The following is an 18,715-nucleotide window of genomic DNA, read 5'->3' as shown; positions in this document are numbered from 1 at the left end:
GTCAAAAGGGCCAGCTCAATCCAACCCGGGTTGGCTCACAGGCTTTTTAAACGGGTTGGGTCGGCCCATTTACTAAAAGGGTCGGTCCTAGTCTAGCCCTTTTGGTCGTGGGTAGGGCTTGGCCTAGCCCACGGCCCCCTTGTAGAGGGGACGAGCCGGGCCAGCCCATGGGCCTAGCGGGCTCATTAGTAATATTTTTATATATTTAAATATTATTTCATCATTTTATATTTTAAAATTCTATATGCCTTGTAAATTTTCTTGTAGATTGTTATGAAAAATAATGCACATATAAAAAAGAGAATGTTTATTTATAATTTAAATATATAAAAAATTTAGCTTAAAATTTTAAATATATTGATGATTATTATATATATAATAAAATACAAGGGTTTTTGAAATGTCTCAAATGTATAAACATTTTGATGGTTGAGATCAATTTGGTTGAGATGAATGGCTGAGATTACACCCTTCATTTGTTTGTTCCCGCCCATCTTCCATCTCTATCTATCTCCCCACCCTCCCTCTCTATCTCTCTCTTCCTCTCTGTTCTTCTTCCTCTCTTAGTGAGAAGCTCCCTGTCTGTAACCTTCCGAGAGAAGAAGACCGCGCACCTAGAAGAACGAAAGAAGAGAAGAAGAAAAAGAAGACGCACAGGAACAGGGGGCTGCGTCTCATGCACACCCAATGCCCAGAGAAGAAATCAGGAATGGATAGAGAGAAAGAGAGAGCTGGGTGTCAAGAAGCTCACTGTCGAAAATTGGGAGGCTGTTTTTGCTCCTCTTTCTTTGTTTTTGCTTACACACACAGGCACATATATATGATTTATACACTCACATATATAAGGCTTAAGATTTGACTTGATATATATGATTTCTGCCTCTCTCTCTCTTCGTTCGTTTCTGCGGCCAGAGGTATGTGATGTTTGTTTTGTATTTTTTGTTGTTGGATTTGTTGTTTCTTTTGTTGTTGATAACAGAAATTTTAATATCTTCTTTGCTGTTGATTTTTGCTGTGAACAGAATCTTTGCTGTGCTCAGAAATTTCTGTTGTGTATATTCATAAGGCTGTTATGCCGTGTTGTGTGTGTGTGTTTATATACTAACTGCGCGCGTGTGTGTATATATATTATGTATATGTGTGTATTCTGTGTGTATAAACACAGAACACACAGAACAACACACAAAACACACACATACAGAGAGAAAGGAAAAATGAGACAACAGAGAATGCACATACAAATATACACATCAAAAGAACAGAGACACACAGAATTATATAAACACACATACCTCAGGCTGAAAGATGGATACAGACACAAATACACACACACAAAAACATAAACAACCCCCTCTAGCCACACACACCCATCAACACACGTATAATCATATTTGTGTGTGTATACATCTCTGTGTGTGTATATAAAAAACACAAACATATAGAAACAGCCCCCCCAGCCACATACGCACATCTGTGTGTGTATTCCTTTTTTTTTTTTTGCTTTATATTTTTTTTGTCCCTTTCTCTTTCTCTCTCTCTCTTTAAAATTTATGTGTATGTACATCTCTGTTTGATGTTTAGTGTAAAATATCTATATATTTGGTAAATTTTATTTTTGCAATTAAATTTTAAGATATAAAATACTTATAAAATTAGATAATGTTGGTCTATATTTGGTAAAAAAAAAAAGTATAATTTAAAGTTATATCAATCTTTTATTTTATATGTCAAATTGTAAAAAAATATATCAATCATGTGAGTTAATTGTTAAAAGACCAATTTGTCCCTTTATCTAAATAGATTAAAATTATAATTTTAACAAAAAACATATTTTTAAATTACAAAAATATATTTTAATTGCAAATATATATATATCAAAATTTTAAAAATAAAAAAAATAAAATTGAGAAAGAAAGAAAATAGTTAGATTTGTTTATATAATTAGAGAAAAAATGTTCATATAATTGAAATGTTTAATTTCACTAATTAAAGTGTTTATTTAAAATCAATATTCCTCAACCTTCTATATCAATGGTTGAGATTGAGATGAATGATGTTCCCGCCCACCCACTCACTATCTTACTCATTGCCTCTCTCTCTTCCTTCCTCTTTCTCTTTCTCACAGGCATACTCACTGCCTCTGGCTTTCCTTCTCTCTCTCTCTCACTTTCTCACAGACCCATTCGCCCACCTCTCACTCACTGTCTGTCTCTCTCTCATTTTCTCTCATAGACCCATGCATCCATGCCATCATCAGATACAACAGTAGTGTGGGGGGGGGGGGGGGGAAGGGAGGGTTAACGGCAGGGTAGGGAGCCAGTGGATGAGACGGTAGTGAAGGGGGCAGGAGGGACGACGGTGGGTGGGGGAGGAGGCGGGTGCGACGGCACTCATTCCCTCACTCACTACCTCTCTCTCTTCCTTTGTCTTTCTCTCTCTCATAGACCCACCCACGCCATTGGCGGGTGCAACAGTTGTGGGGAAAGGGAGGGTCGACGGCGGTAGGGGGTGAGAGGGACGACAATGGGTGGGGGCCTGACAGGTGTGATGACCACTCACTCCCTCACTTAATGCCTATCTCTCTCTCTCCCTTTATCTTTCTTTCTCTCACAGACCCACCCACGCCATCGATAGGTGCGACGACAGTGGGGGGAAGGGAGGTCGACGGCGGGCTGACGGGTGTGATGACAGGCTAACAGGTGTGACGACGGTGAAGGGGGCAAAAGGGATGACAACGGGTGCAACGACCACTCACTCCCTCACTCACTGCCCCTCTCTCTCCCTCTCCCTCTATTGCACCCTTTCTTCCACTCCCCTACTCACTACCTCTCTCTTTCTCTCTCTCACAAACCCACCCACTCACACCATCTCCGGGTACGACGACAGTGGGGGGAATTCATTTATTTTTTTAATTCTATTTTTATTAATTAAAATAATATAAATTGTTTAGTGTTTACAATTTTTTTTTTTTGCAATATTAGTAAACATTATTGCATTTTAATCTTAATATTATTTACACCGTGCCTTTAGGCATGGTGTAAATAATATGTATAAATTACAACTATATTTTATACGTATAATTTATACATATTTTAACTATAATATGTATAAATTATAACTATATTTTATTACAAATTACAATAAAATTATTTACACCATGTCTTTAGGCACAGGTATATGCTAGTTTATATATATTGCGAAATGTAATTTTTTTAGCATCCAATATCAATAATTAATAAAAAATAACATAGTTAAAAAAAATGAGCAAGGAAAGTTGGGAATATATAAGATCCCAACGGGCTGGGCCCAGTGGGCCTAACTGGCCGGGCCCATAAGGGCCTCATGGGCCTGACCCATAAGGCCCCAATGGGCTAGGCCCAGTGGGCCACAGGCCGGGTTGGGCTGGGGCCTTAGATGGGTCGGGTCGTGGGCCCAAATTCTTTGGCCTGAGCCGTTTGAACAGTGACGGGCCGGGCCATAGCTCAACCCTTTTGACATCTCTAATCGTACCCCACACGCACCGACTATCTCGGGCGAGTATCACATGCACTAGATCGCGCTAGGCAAGCATCATGAGTATACTCCATGTATCATTGCAAGACATTATTCTACACCATTACATGCTAGCACTTCACCAAACTCATACACATAAGTCATTTCCAACACATTTAATGCAATCATAACATATCACAAATATCACGTATATGCCCCCAACATTGCCAATTTCTATACACATTACAACGCCATAATCATGCATGCCTGAACACATATACCACTTCGATTGAAACCAATCAAGACGCGATGCCCATAATTGAACACTTTGATAATTAAGACGATTTTGAATTTCTTAAAAAATTCCCCTCAGAAACATTACTCAACTTTAGCATAGTTATAAATTAACTCTTCATCCAACATTCACACGTTGGCCATTTCGATTACATTAAATACAATCATGCCATACCATAATTCGTGCACACACATATATAGGCAGTCCCCATTTAATATTCATGAACGCATTTAATCACCCAATGTCGACCAATCAACATCATACACAAAGAACAACAATATCCATGCAAGTAACACCAAAATCTTGCATGTTCCTTGCTTTAGCAAAGAAAACATAATTCCCAAAGAATTATAGGGTGAATCAAAACCCTATTGAGGCTTATGAATAAAATACATCAAGTATTTAAGGAAAATATACAAGAACCATCAATTCAATCATAGGAAGAATGGTTAACACAAGAAGGATTCTTGAGGCAAAATTCTGGAAAAATTCTAGATTACGAGTGGTAAATTCAAGGGCCTACCTTGGGCTTCAAACATAATCAAATGATTAAAGAAGTATGTCAAGACAAACTTATAAAGTCTAGTTTATGGGATAGAAATCGGATTTCAATTTGGATATCACCACAGAAAGTTATACTCCAAAAACCCAAGCATGGTTAGATTACGTGGAAACAAAAATTTCAGATTCGGACAGATATTTCACAAGGCACTTATAGATTCAAAACTTGGCCAAATAATCCAAGTCATATATCAAAATGAATCTTATGAATTCTAGTTTACAACGCAAAAAATAGATCTTGAACCGGATGTAACCACATAAATTTCTACCCTAAGGAGTACAACATGCGCAATCTATCGAATATAAGAGGAAGCACGAAGAACTTGAGATCACTCACCAACATGCAAGTCTCCCCAAAAATTCTTGCAAGAATCACACCCTAACAAGAATCACACCATTCCCAAAGGATTATAGGGCAGAACAAGCCCTATTTTGAATCCCAAAACATATCAACAACATTCATCAAAGGTAAAGGAAGATTTACAATCCTTTCTACATAGCTATTTTCTAAGAACCCTTTTCCAAAATAGGAAGTTTTTGGTGAATAAATTACAAAGATTCTTTGATTCAAGAGTTAAAGAGCTCAAGCAGAGATTGGAACTTGTATATGAAAAGAAGAAGAAGAACAAGAACAAGAAGAACTTGCCTTAAAGAGCTTCTTGTTGGATAGAAGAAGAAACCACAAGCTAAGTTGCTAGAACCACAAGCAACCCCTTTAAAATTTTGCAACTCTTGCTCCTTTGAAGCCCCCAAAGACCAGGTAGAAGAAGAAATATGGAAGGGAATAAGAAAGAAGAAGAAGAAGAAGAAGAAGAAGAAGAAGGAAAAAGCTTGAGAAGCTTCTGGTGGATTTTTTTCCTTCCACCGCCTCACTTCCTTTCTTTTATACTTCCAACTCTCTTTTCTTTCCTTTTTCATTTTTCTTTACTTAAATCATAAAGCATAAATGTACATATATGCACCCATAGATACACGACAACTTCTTCTCCCAATTTCCTCTTTAATTTTGACTTTTCTACTAACAATCCATTTGACTTTTCAATTCTTCTTCCATTTGACTTTTCAACCCTCCTACATTATGACCTTTTTCCCACTTACATTGTTTCCTTTCTCTTGGCTTAGACTTTTCCACACACAAATTCCATTCATTTTGGACTTTTCACTGCACATTAAATGTTTCCAACATTTAGATTAAATAATACCAAAATATAACACACACAAAAACAACGACCAAAATAACTTAGACCCGATAATGGGTCGTTATAGTTTCTCCCCTCCTTAATAAAATTTGGTCCTCCAAATTCGCACATGGCTAATCAATCAACTAGGGGGTAAAGACACCTCATTTCCTATAAACTTGGAAAATAATAGCGAATGCCACCAATAGACATAATACTCTTCCTAGATGTGGGGTTCATAAATAGGAGCTGAACGTTGGCCTTGAGGCAAGGTTGGATGAGCTCCTTGAATCCCAAGCATTGCAGCTCTTTGTCCGATCCTCAATCCCTGACCACCCAGTCTCAGTCCGCCAAGCTGAGGAGGAAATGTACATGTGTTGGCTCTGTACCCCTTCTGACCACACCAGTAGCAAATCGTTCTCTAGCTGAAGTCATCACTGTACTCTGTAGGCAATCTCTTCGAATATGCCCAGCATGTCCACAAAAGAAGCATACTCCCCCCATTGCAAAGCAATAGGGGACTTGGTGTCTTTTACCATAAATCTTACACTCTAGGATTTCTGGGGGATTCCTCATTGTCCCTGCATCCCATCTTCTCTTTTTTATCACCACTCCGCCCTTAAGAAGATCTTGCCACTTTCGACCATGGCAGTTCTATTCCCGCTTAATAGCGTATACTCTCTGAACGATAATAGAGTAATCCATAATCCAGGCACCTGCTAGGGTATACCAAATCTCAGCACGTAAACTCCACTGGAACTTCGCCACCTTGTTGGCCTCAGAAGACACCAGTTCAGGGGTAAATCTAGCCAAGGAAATAACTCAGCTTCATATTAGGCTATGGTGTTATTACCTTGTGTTTGTTTAATGAACTTATATATTTTCTGCTCTCGCATCCATCCAAGAAAATAATTGTCGTTAAATGCCTCCTAGAATTCAGCCCATGTTAGCTCTCTATCCATAAATCCCTGTTTAGCCAGCTCCCACCATCTCTTAGCCTCTCCTGTCAAAAGAAAGGTTGATAATTGCACCTTTTGGGCATCAGAATAACCCACGACCCGAATATGTTTCTCGACAGACTTTATCTAGTTTTTTGTAGCTGAGGCTTCAATCCCTCCACCGAACACTGGGGGTCGAAGTGCCATAAAATTCTTCAGTAGTTGACTCCCCGTACTGTTTACCTCCTCATGACTTACCCCTAAAGGCATGGGATTTTCAGTTTGTCCGTCTCCATTTCCATCAAAATTTAAACCATTCCCTACCTCTTGCTGTACTGAGTTCTACCCACTCTGATTAGCAGTGAGCTCTTCTATCACTCTCATTATACTTGCTAGGGTTCCTCGCACCTCATTCATTTCTTGGCGCAAATCCCCTTAAGGCTCCCCTAGAGATCCACATGCAGCTAAAGGCACAGATTGACTACGACCTTGATTTCGAGTCGACGACCTTCCTCTACCTGTACTCATTATCCTACACAACCAAATTGCTTTAGAATTTAATCCATACTTAATCCAACTTTGGACAACTAATCATAACCCTAATTCTAATCAAAATTCCTATGTGTACAGAGTCTCATCTCATCCTAACCTCTGCTTTGATACCAAACTGTAACAGCTAGCCTCCTAGAGCTCTTGCTAGCATAGGAGATCAGTGAGAGAGTTTTCAAAGATGAGGTCTAGAAGTATAATCCAACAAAAGCCAACCACATGGATAATATTCTGATCAACAAACCCTAAAGATGTATATATACATCACCATGCCATTATAGTATTCATTTCGGGTTTAACTGCCCATACATTACAAAATATCAAAGGGCTATAGAAAATTACAAAATATAGCTCATCTCATTGCCCTCAAAACTACCCCCTAGGATCTTCAGGTTGGGAAGACATTTGTACACATATCTAACACAAGATTCAACTGTAGCCAAACCCTTCACATTCCCTAGCTTTCCCTTTATCTTTACTTAGAATGGTGTAAGGAGACAATATGAGTCACGAGGCTTAGGAAGTCCATAGAACAAATATGGTTCATAGCAAAATGAGGTATGATATAACAACCACGAATATATAAGATCATCTCACTGAGGAGGAGCAATAGCGGGTAATAACCTACATAAGATTAAATCAGGGATTCCCTCTACCATGAATAAAAGTATCAATGATCACACCTTAATGCCATGCTGCATGCCAGCTAATAAATGAACATATATCATATGCAATTATAGACCGCCTTTCCCCCACAACCTAGTTCATACGAGGTGGCTTGATGAGCCGAAGCTCCCACGGTTAGGCATAAGCCCCACCGGCTTGGTAGGTTATTCTTTAAGTTTATGCGGACACACTGCCATGTAGATACACAGACACACTGCCTTATAAGATACGCAGGCACACCGCCATATAGATACGCGAACACACCACTATATAGATAATGGGTGAGCACACACGCATACCTGTACACAATAAGTACCACCATGCATTCTTTTGGATTTATCTTCCATTACTTCCTTAGAGAGTAGTTTATGTAGTTATTACCCTCCTTCATGCCTTTCTACAACCATAGGACCCAATGCCCCATTTCATAGAGTATTTGCATAAATGCACATATAAATGATCAACTATTTCCCCCACCCTCTAAATATGATAAATGAGGTGAAGATTGATGGAGGGGCTTGGTAGAAGATTATATGGTGATTTGGGAGCATATTTGAAGAAGAAATGAAGAATCAAGCAACCATGGGGAACAAACTGTCGACAGATGGAAGGGAACTATCGACAGTCAAAAGCCATGCTTCAATCTATTGATTGCCTCTTATGAACCCTAATCTGTCGACATATGCCTTGCATCATTTGTCAACTGATTTAACCATCTTAGTTAACAGATAACCTCTCCTACTTGAAATTCAACTCACGAAATGCCAAAAACACATGCAAGCAATGCCAAACTCTCACATGTAACTACATCATAGCAACAAACATGCCATTCCTTTTGAAAAAATATGGGGTGAATCAAGTCCCTGTTCAGATGATAGGCACTGTTTACTAAAAGTTTAAGAAAAATGACACGAAATGCAAGCAACTAGATTTATACAACAATTTGGAAGGGTTTTATAAAATCTTTACCCAAAAATGGATGATTCAAGATTCACGAAGGAAAGGGAGAATCAAAGCTTACACCAACAAGAATCCTAAAAGGAAACTTGACATAGAAAAGAGATAGAATATGAACTTTCCTTAGTTGATGGATGAATCCAAAGAAGAAAGTAAGCTATGAACCAAGCCACCAAAACTGACAGATAGCCCTCTAACTTCAGCAACCGATCTCCTCTTTGGCATTAATAAGAAGAAGATGAAATAGAACATTGAATGGAACAAGAAGAGAATAAGAATTGAGAGAAGAAGGAGAAATGAAGAAGAATTGTACAAGGCTCCTTATATACTTCTTCCCTTTCCCCAATTTGCCCTTGCTTTTGCAAGCATTTGCCAAATTGCCACTCTATTTTTCCTCCATTAAATTAAATAAAAAATGCTCATACACACATAAACACAATGCAACTGGAAGCCCCATTCCTCCTCCAATTTCAAGCCCTAATTTTGACTTTTCCACATTACTTTCATTCAACTTTCTTCCCAATTCCATTCCCTTTGACTTTGAATATTCAATGCACATGGATTTCATTTAGTTTTCAACTTACTCAACACTTGAAATGTAACGACCCATTAGAGGGCCCAAAATTTATTTAATGATCTATTTAATTAGTGTTTAAGAGATTTTGTCAATTAAATATTTAACGTGATAATTTAGAGATTTTTAATTGAGAAATAGCATTTAATTTCATTTAAATTATGTGGAAAATAGTCTAAGGGAAAGAATGTAAATAATGATTTCTTATTATTAGAAATTATTTATTTAAGGTTATTATGTGTTGGAGAGATCCGAGCATGAGAAGGTTTTGGTTTGAAGTCTCCTAGTTATATAAGGAGAGTGAGATATGGGCCTTAGGGTTGCTTCTTATATATATAGTTATAAGCCTTAGTCTTCTTCATGCCGTGGAGAATAGAGAATTGAAGAAGCTTCAATAGTGTCTTTGCATAGGAGGCTTCTGTCGAAATCATTTGAGTCGATCAAAATTATCAAGGCAAGTATCTTTCCTGTAATCCCTTCCATTACAGGTTCTTATGAGTTCATTTTCAAATTATTCAATAGCTTCATTGAGTTTCAAATTTATATTAGTATATATATATATGCATATAATAGAGAAGTTATGAACAAGATATGCCTATTTATGTCCATTGATTCTTCGAGACATGATCTTTGAGTCATCCTTATGTTGTTTCATATTGATTAGGATTTGTTTTCCCAGGATTTTTATTCAGAATGGTGTAGAATCATTAAGTTTCATTTCAAATTTTCAGTCTCTATGAGCGTTCGTTTCTGGGTTATAAAATTGCAGACATCTGGATGCGTCCCTTCATATTCGGATGGACTTTTTAAAGTATGTGAGTGATATTCGGATGGGCTAGAGGCTATCCGGATAAGTCAAAAAGATTTCTGTGAGTGACATCTAGATGGCCTATGAGCATATCCGAATGGCTTGTTAGTTCTATCAGTGACATTCGGATGGCCCTTGGGCATATCCAGATGGCTTTAGTAAGATATCTGGATGGTTTGTATCACATTCGAATGAGTCCAATGCCTGTTGTGACTAATATCCGGATGCCTTGAGTCGTATCTGGATGTGTCTATTATTCTCTGTGAGTGATATTTGGATATCTTGGTTCATATCCGATGAGTCTTTAGTATTCTGCGAATGATATCCGGATGCTTTCTTCATGTATCCGGATAGGTCCAGCATGTTCGAATGTTTTTTTTCATATCTAGATGTTTCTCTCTCAAAAGTTAAATTTTATATTCGAATAGTCTCCGGTAGCATCCGAATGCCTTTGTGAGATATCCAGATGGCTTGAATCATATCCGGATGTCCTATGCTATATCCGAATAAATCTCAACATATCCGAATAGGTCATGTTATGAAGTTCCAGTGTATCCAGATGACTTGATTCATATCCGGATATCCTTCCTCATATTCAGATGGTTTTTCTAGAATTTTAAATATGCTTTCCAGTGAACCCCAAGCCAAGTTATTAGCTAAATAAAGATTAAATATCCTCAAATATTGGAATCTTATGACATTTATAATAAGTTTAGCATGGCCATAACTCTTGAATCATTATATTCCAATATATGTGATGAAGATCATATAACATGTTTAACAATTATCATGACATGTTGAGTATTTTTTTGTGATAGTATATGCATACATCTTGGTATGAGTATTAAGCATGACTTTATATGGAGCACTTCATATCATGTGTTAGCATGTGTATGGACATTGCATTCAGTATGCGCACCAGGCGGCTTGTTCACAGGGATCCCATCAGTTTCAGTTTAGTTTATGTGTTGCTTGCTTGGTGATGACCAGGGGGCTAGGGGCATATTGCCCACAGTATGTGCTTACAGTTTTTATGTATGTAGGAGTTAGATTAAACAGGTATGTATTATCAGACTATGTGGGCCTATGAGCGAAAGTTGCATACTTGCATTTATTTACAGATTATGTGTATCAACATTTTGTAAATGCAAATAGATAATGAATGTTACCCTTTCAGTACAAGGACAATTAGTATTTTATCAGTATCAATATTCTTCGATTTAGTTTTAGTTATTCTTTCCAACTTATTACTTGTTGAGCTTTGTAACTTATCTTGTACTCTTCACCATTTCAGGTCCTAGCAGGGGAGTACCAGATGTGGGGTCTAGTAGCAGTGGCTAGTAGTGTGTGTATGTGGAGCCGCTCAAGAACAAAAGATGTCCAGGAGTTTTATAGTGTCTTGTCAGTTTAAGATTATTTTATATTTTCAGTTGAGAGATTTTCCTTAGTCAATGGATTGTGTTTCCAGTTTATTTGACTCAGAGTTTTTATTACAATTTGATTGAGATTTTTCAGTTATGGTTGATCAGTTTAGTTATTGATGATTCCAGTTTTAGTTATTATGGTGAGTTTTATTTTATTTTATTTATTTTTCTCATAGCACCTCTTCTCAGGTAGTTCTAGGAGAGGGCGTGTTACATGAAATATTTAAACCATCTAAATTAATTATGCCAAAATGTAACTCACACCAAAAGAGGCCAAAATACCCTAAACCCTATTATCGGGTCATTATAATTAAAAAAAAAATATGCATAAAATTAAGACCTATTAAACCTCTAAGATAAAGAGGTCCAAAATTCGTATGTTAAAGCATGATTATGAGTTATTTTTAATGCAACCTGGTGAAACTATAAAGACAGGTGTACTAGGTTAAACAATATATAGTCTCCAATCTAAAGAACTTCGGAAAATCAATTTCAAATGAAGATATTGTTGAATTTTTTTTTGCAGTACTTACCACATGAATGCCATCCTAACATTACTACAATACAAGAAGCACAAGATTTAGAAAAATTATCCCTAGATGAACTGCTAGGATCACTAATGACTCATGAACTTAGCATGAGAAAGCAAAAGGAAATTCCAAACAATAAAAATAAAGGAATAGCCTTAAAAGTCTCTAAAAATGAAGAATCTAAATTTGAATCTAGTGATTTAGAAGATGTGGCCTTACTTGCTAAAAAGTTCTTGAGAAGATTAAAAAAGAAATCTTCTAGATATTTTCATAGGAACATGTCTGAAAAGGTAGACACAAAAGAGTCAAAACCAGACATTAAATGCTATGGATGTGGGAAGAATGAACACATCCAGCCAGAATGCCTAGAAATCAAGACAAAATAAAAGCTTAAAGAAAAGAAGAAGAAGAAGAAGGTGATAGTAGCATGGAGTGATGAAGATTCATTCTCCTCATTAGAGGATGAAGTCTAAGAGATTACAAATCTTTGCCTTATGACAAAAGAAAAATTAGAGGTAAGTGACTCAAATTACTCTTCTGATTTCAATTGTTGATAAATTTGTATTTTGATTTATTAAGAAAATATTTTCAATAAATTTGGTTTATTGATAATTTCCAAAACATTTTAATTTTCTCTTAAATTGGAAATTTCATACTCATTTATCTCTTCAAAATAGTCAAGTATATTTTTGTATTAGTTGAGTATGTTATAAATCTTGTGAGAAAACCTTTATGAAAATTTACTAAATATGAAAAAACTTTTTGATATAATCAATTGAGTATTGCTCAGTTCTCTTTAAAAAACAATCGAGTATATGAATTGGTCCAATCAACTATCATAAGTTCCTACTCGAGTATGTTATACAAAGTTTTGTTATCTTAAAGCTAAATCGAGTATGGTGCTTTTGAAATCGGGTAAGGATATTTCAATCACTCGAGTGAGCTTTTCTGAAAAATCGAGTATCTCTAAAGCTATAAAATCTAAACACCTTCTTACTTGAGTGAAGCTTATTTTTCAATCGACTAATGTATTTTATAAATTGAGTAAATATATGTATTAGTCGAGTTAAGATAGATTGGTCTTCTGCTAAGTCTCTAGACCTAAAAGCAATCGAGTAACAAATGTTGATACTAGAGTGAAGATTTATGTTAATTAAGTAATCTTAGCCTTGTAATCAAGTGAATAATGAAAAGTCTATGTCGATAGATGGAAGCTCAGCTTCAAACGAAAGCTTAGATGGGAAGCTTCCTTTCGGGGCAATTTGTTGACAGATGAGAAGTCATATGTCGACAAACATAAAGCTTGGCTCCATCTCATTTTTTTTTAACTGTTGAACGAGTGCATTTTATGCTCCATCTCGCTTTTTCATTTTTTTTTTTGAATTATCGAACGAGTGCATTTTATGCTCCATCTCGCTCAGCATTATTCTCCCTATTTACTTAAACCCTGTTCAGACCTAGCTCAAAGGGAACAATCACAAGGAAGTCATTGCATTTATCATTTATCCATAGTCACACAATTCACACGACTTCACAAAGAACATGTACTTCAACGATCTTAAAAACCCGAGTATACTTAATCTTGCTTTATAAAATATTGCCCATTCCAAATGAAAGACTCAATGTTAAACACAATAAAGAACCCAAATGCAAATCATGATTCCAAATAACATATTCTACTTATTTTATCCCTTTTTTTTTTTTTATGCTTGGGGTTGGCCAAATGTGCACTTGATATAAGTTTCGCAAAAAAAATTTCATATCAAAAACACTCAAGCAAAAGAAATAGCATATATCAACAATTAATAATTCCACCCCCCAAACTTATTTAACACATTGTCCTCAATGTGAAAGACAAAGAAAAAGGAGAATGAAAAATGAATACTCCCCTGGCCACATAATTGAACACTACAAATACTCATGCCAGTCCAAATTGAATTAGCTTTATTTTCCTTTCTTTTGAACCTGCACAACATCACAAGTATGGGTTACTGGCCATATTTATTCAACAACAAAAAAAATGAAATAATAAAAACAAAAAGAAAAAAGGAAAAAGAGCTTGGGTTGCCTCCTAAAAAATGATTGTTTATAGTCATTAGCTTGACTAGGTTTCCATCTTCATGGAGGCTTGAATCTTTCTTCTGTCAAAATTTTGTGCATGCCAACTTTCAATCCAATCCCCTTCTTTTTCTCCCTCAACACCCTTATCAACTTTTCCTTTTCATGACCTAGTGGTTTGACTTTTGAAGAAGAAGATGACACATCCAAAGGGAACAATTTGTCTCTTTTGGATGGACAACCTTTTTGCTTTTTTTCCAAATAACCCATGACCACAGCCTTGTTCTTGGCATTTAAAATTTGTTCCTGCTCATCAAAGAAGTTAATAATGCAATTTTCTATAGGCTTGTCTAATCTCTTTACTAAATCATTAATGCCATTTATTCTTAAGACTTATTTTCCATTGTCATTAGAATGTTTCATAGCCTTAAACACATTAAAAGTAACTGTCTCATCATAAATTCTAAGGCTAAGTGTTCCTTGCTAGACATCAATCAAAGCTCTCCCCGTGGCTAGAAAAGGTCTCCCTAAAATTAGGGGCATATCATAATCTTCTTCCATGTCCAGAACAATAAAGTCAACAGGAAAAATAAATTTATCTACTTTTACCAAAACATCTTCCACTACTCCCCTTGGATATTTGATACTTCTATCAGCCAATTGAAGAGAAATAGTGATGGGTGTTGGTTCTTTTAATCCAAGCTTCCTGAAAACAGACAAGGGAATCAAATTAATGCTTGCACCGAGGTCACATAAAACCTTATCAAAATTAATTTCACCAATAGTGCAAGGGATAGAAAAACTCCTTGGATCTCTCAACTTTGGTAGCAGCTTCTTCTGAATCACAACATTGCATTCTTCAGTCAAGGTAATGGTCATATAATCCTCCAACTTTCTCTTATTTGACATAATTTCTTTCAGAAATTTTGCATAAGTAGGAATCTGCGCTAAAGCATCTGTAAATGGAATGTTAATGCACAATTGCTTAAAAACTTCAAGAAAATTTTCAAACTATTTGTCAACCTTATTCTGTTTAAGCCTTTGAGGAAAAGGGATAGGAGGAACATAAGGTTTAACAAGTGGTGTTAGGGATGGTATCTCGTCTTGCTCATTCTTATAACCGATCTCAACATTATTCTTTTTATCAACATCCTTTGTAACATGTTCTCTACTTACCTCACCAAGTTGCTTACCACTTCTCAATGTCACTGCCTTGACTTCCTCTCTTGAATTATTTTCTGTTGTGCTTGGCAGTGTTCCTTGAGCTCTATTGTTCACCATATTGGCTATTTGGCCAATTTGCATTTCTAGATTTCTGATGGCAGCTTGTTGATTTTGAAACATAGTATCTATCTTGGCTATATAATCTGAAGTCGTCTTAGCCATGGTAGCCAGTAAATCTTCCAATGAAGGCTTCTTTTCCTGCTGTTGGAATCCTATTGGAGGCTTCAACACATTCTGATTATCGGACCATGAAAAGTTGGGGTGATTCCTTTATCCTGGATTGTAAGTGTTTGCATTGGGATTGAAATGTCTTCCTCCTTGATTAGACACATAGTTGACTTGCTCAGATGGTTGAGGTATAAAAGATATCCTAGCTTGACACTCATGGGTAACATCAGGACCCGCGCAAATCTGATCGATTTTCGTAAAAATATTATCTACCTTTGCATTCAATGCTGTCATCACATCAATCTCATGTACTCCAACTGTTCTTCTTGGCATAGATCTTTCAGATGACCATTGATAGCTGTTGTTGGCCATCTCTTCAAGAAGGTTATAAGCTTCATCAGTCTCTTTTCCCATTAAAGCTCCTCCTGCAACTGCATCAATAATAATCCTGGTGTTATGATTTAAACCATTATAAAATGTTTGAACCACTAACCACTTTGGAAGCCCATGATGAGGACATCTTCTTAACAACTCTTTAAACCGCTCCCATGCTTTATATAAATTCTCCATGTCTGCCTGCATGAAATTGGTTATATCATTCCTCATTTTTTTAGTTTTCTCAGGTGGAAATAATTTATTGGGAAATTTCTGTGCCAAATCATCCCATGCTATAATGGACCCTGCAGGCAAAGAGTTCAACCAATACTTAAACTTTATTTCTTAATGAAAAAGGAAATAGCCTAAGTCTAGCCGCATCATTAGAGACACCATTTTGCTTAAAAGTATTAGAAATCTCCAAAAAATTAGCCATGTGAGCATTGGGGTCATCGTTCGGTAACCTGCTAAACTGAACAGATGTTTGAATCATTTGAATAATAGCTGGCTTAATCTCAAAATTATTTGCCCCTATGGTTGGTCTGGTGATGTTGGAGGGTGTTCCTTGAATAGAGGGCATAACCTAATCCCTTAAAGCTCTAGCTTGCCCATTCCTTTGCTCCACAATTTCGTCTTCTATGTTTTGTTGAGATTCCAATGTGACCTACAAAGAAGAAATAAAATATCACAACGGTTAAAAACTTGATTTTTTTTATATTTATTATTATTATTATTATTATTATTATTGAACACTCAAAAATGCAAATAAAAATGCAATAAAAGAGAACCCAAAGATGAAGACAAACAACTAAAAACAATTAATGTCTAAATTAATATTCACGTTAATTAGTATTGATATTAATACCAATCCCCGACAACGGCTCTAAAAACATGTTAGGCTAATTCGCAAGCGTACGAATTGCCCAAATAATATAATGAATGAGTAGAGTGTCGATCCCACGAGAATTGGATTAAGTACCAAAATTGGATCAATTTTAATATTATTTAGACTATAAAAAGAGTTGAATTTGAATAAATTAAACTCATGAGAACTAAAATTAAACACAAATTTAAAAACAACTTAACTCGGATAAAATGGAGGCAACTAGGGTGTTTCGAATCCACTTATTAATCCATCTTAATTTTTAATCAATTGGGTTTTATCAATTCAATGGGGTGAACATTTAAATTGGTTAGCTTTTTTCCCAAGATTTACTAACCTAATTAAATCTCTATTTGTTAACAATCAACCTATTTCCCAAAAGTTATAACAAATCGAAATTCATTGTTAAGTTCTAATTCATTATCTCTTATAAGATTCAAGTATCAAATCCCTTATCAACTATCTATCTTATGAAATTTATTACTTCAACATGTTATGAAAATCACCTCTCGGTCTCAAATCATAATACAAAATCAATTAAATGATGGTTAAATCACTTAATCACATTAAGACCAAATAATAAATAATTGAAATCACGATAGAAAGTCCAATTAATAAAAATCAATATTTCATAACAAGCTTCATCTCAAACCTTAGTTAAATAAAATTAGTTCATGATGGAATTAATGAAATCTATAAAAATAAAAATAAAAACAGAAATTGAAAGGAAAATTAGAGCTTCCTGCCCAGATCTATTACAAATCTGGGTGCTGGATCTGTCTTGGCTGCTGCGAGCTGCTGCCTTCAATCCCTTGCTCCCTTCGCAGCAGCTGCCTTCAATCCCTTGCTCCCTTCGTGCTTGCTCTGCTCCTTAATTTCCTTAATTTCCTTCAAGTCCCTTTGATGGCGGCCCAAGTCTCTGCCTCCTCCTAGCATTCCATCATTTTTTTCATCTTTTATTATATATATATATATTGCATGGCCGCTCCCCTTCAATCCTTTTATATATTATAATATATATGTATGTGTATGGAGCCCCCAGATCTCCATCTTCACGCCACTGCCACAATATTATATATAAATAAATAATATTATATATATAAATAATATAAGATAATATATAATATATAATATAATACATATATATAAATATTATAATTTAATATATAGTATAATATATAATATCTAATATATTATTAATTATAATAATTTTGATTATATTATATTATATAAAATATTTATTTATTTTTATTTATATTAAAATATTAATTTTGAAATTAACTTTATAATATATTTTTTTTCATTTTATGCTCAAATCTTCGAAATAATATCCTTTGTTGGGTCCTACAAAAAGAGATTAAAATGATGTAAAATCCATATAAACACACATTTTATATAGAAAAAATTGCATAAGATTAAGATAAAAAATAAATAAAAATATGCATACAATTAAGCCCTATCAGCGACATGGAGTGATGAAGATTCATTCTCCTTATTAGAAGATGAAGTCCAAGAGATTACAAATCTCTGCCTTATGACAAATGAAAAATCAGAGGTAAGTGACTCAAATTACGTACTCTTCTGATTCCAATTGTTGATAAATTTGTATTTTAATTTATTGACAAAATATTTTCAGTAAATTTGGTTTATTGATGATTTCTAAAACATTTTAATTTTCTCTTAAATTGAAAATTTTATACTCATATATCTCTTCAAAATAGTCGAGTATATTTTTGTATTAGTTGAGTATGTTATAAAGCTTGTGAGAAAATCTTTATGAAAATTTACTAAATATGAAAAAACTTTTTGATATAATCAGTCAAATACTGCTTAGTTTTCTTTCAAAAACAATCGAGTATATGAATTGGTCCAATCAACTATCATAAGTTCCTACTCGAGTATGTTATGCAAAATTTTGTTATCTTAAAGCTAAATCGAGTATGGTGCTTTTGAAATCGGGTAAGGACATTTCAATCACTCGAGTGAGCTTTTCTGAAAAATCGAGTATCTCTAAAGCTATAAAATCTGAACACCT

The 18,715-nt window shown here is 35.3% G+C and overlaps 1 non-coding gene across 1 annotated transcript; it reads left to right on the top strand.

The window, feature by feature from the left end:
- Positions 1-15,924: 15,924 nt before the first annotated feature.
- Positions 15,925-16,031, top strand: LOC127812388 (small nucleolar RNA R71). The gene has a single exon (XR_008025891.1). It is a non-coding gene; the product is annotated as a small nucleolar RNA R71 (small nucleolar RNA).
- The last annotated feature ends 2,684 nt before the right edge of the window (positions 16,032-18,715 follow it).

This window comes from Diospyros lotus, chromosome 10 (assembly GCF_014633365.1).
Source record: "Diospyros lotus cultivar Yz01 chromosome 10, ASM1463336v1, whole genome shotgun sequence".
Lineage (NCBI taxonomy): Eukaryota > Viridiplantae > Streptophyta > Magnoliopsida > Ericales > Ebenaceae > Diospyros > Diospyros lotus.
This window is presented reverse-complemented; position numbering and strand designations above follow the sequence as displayed.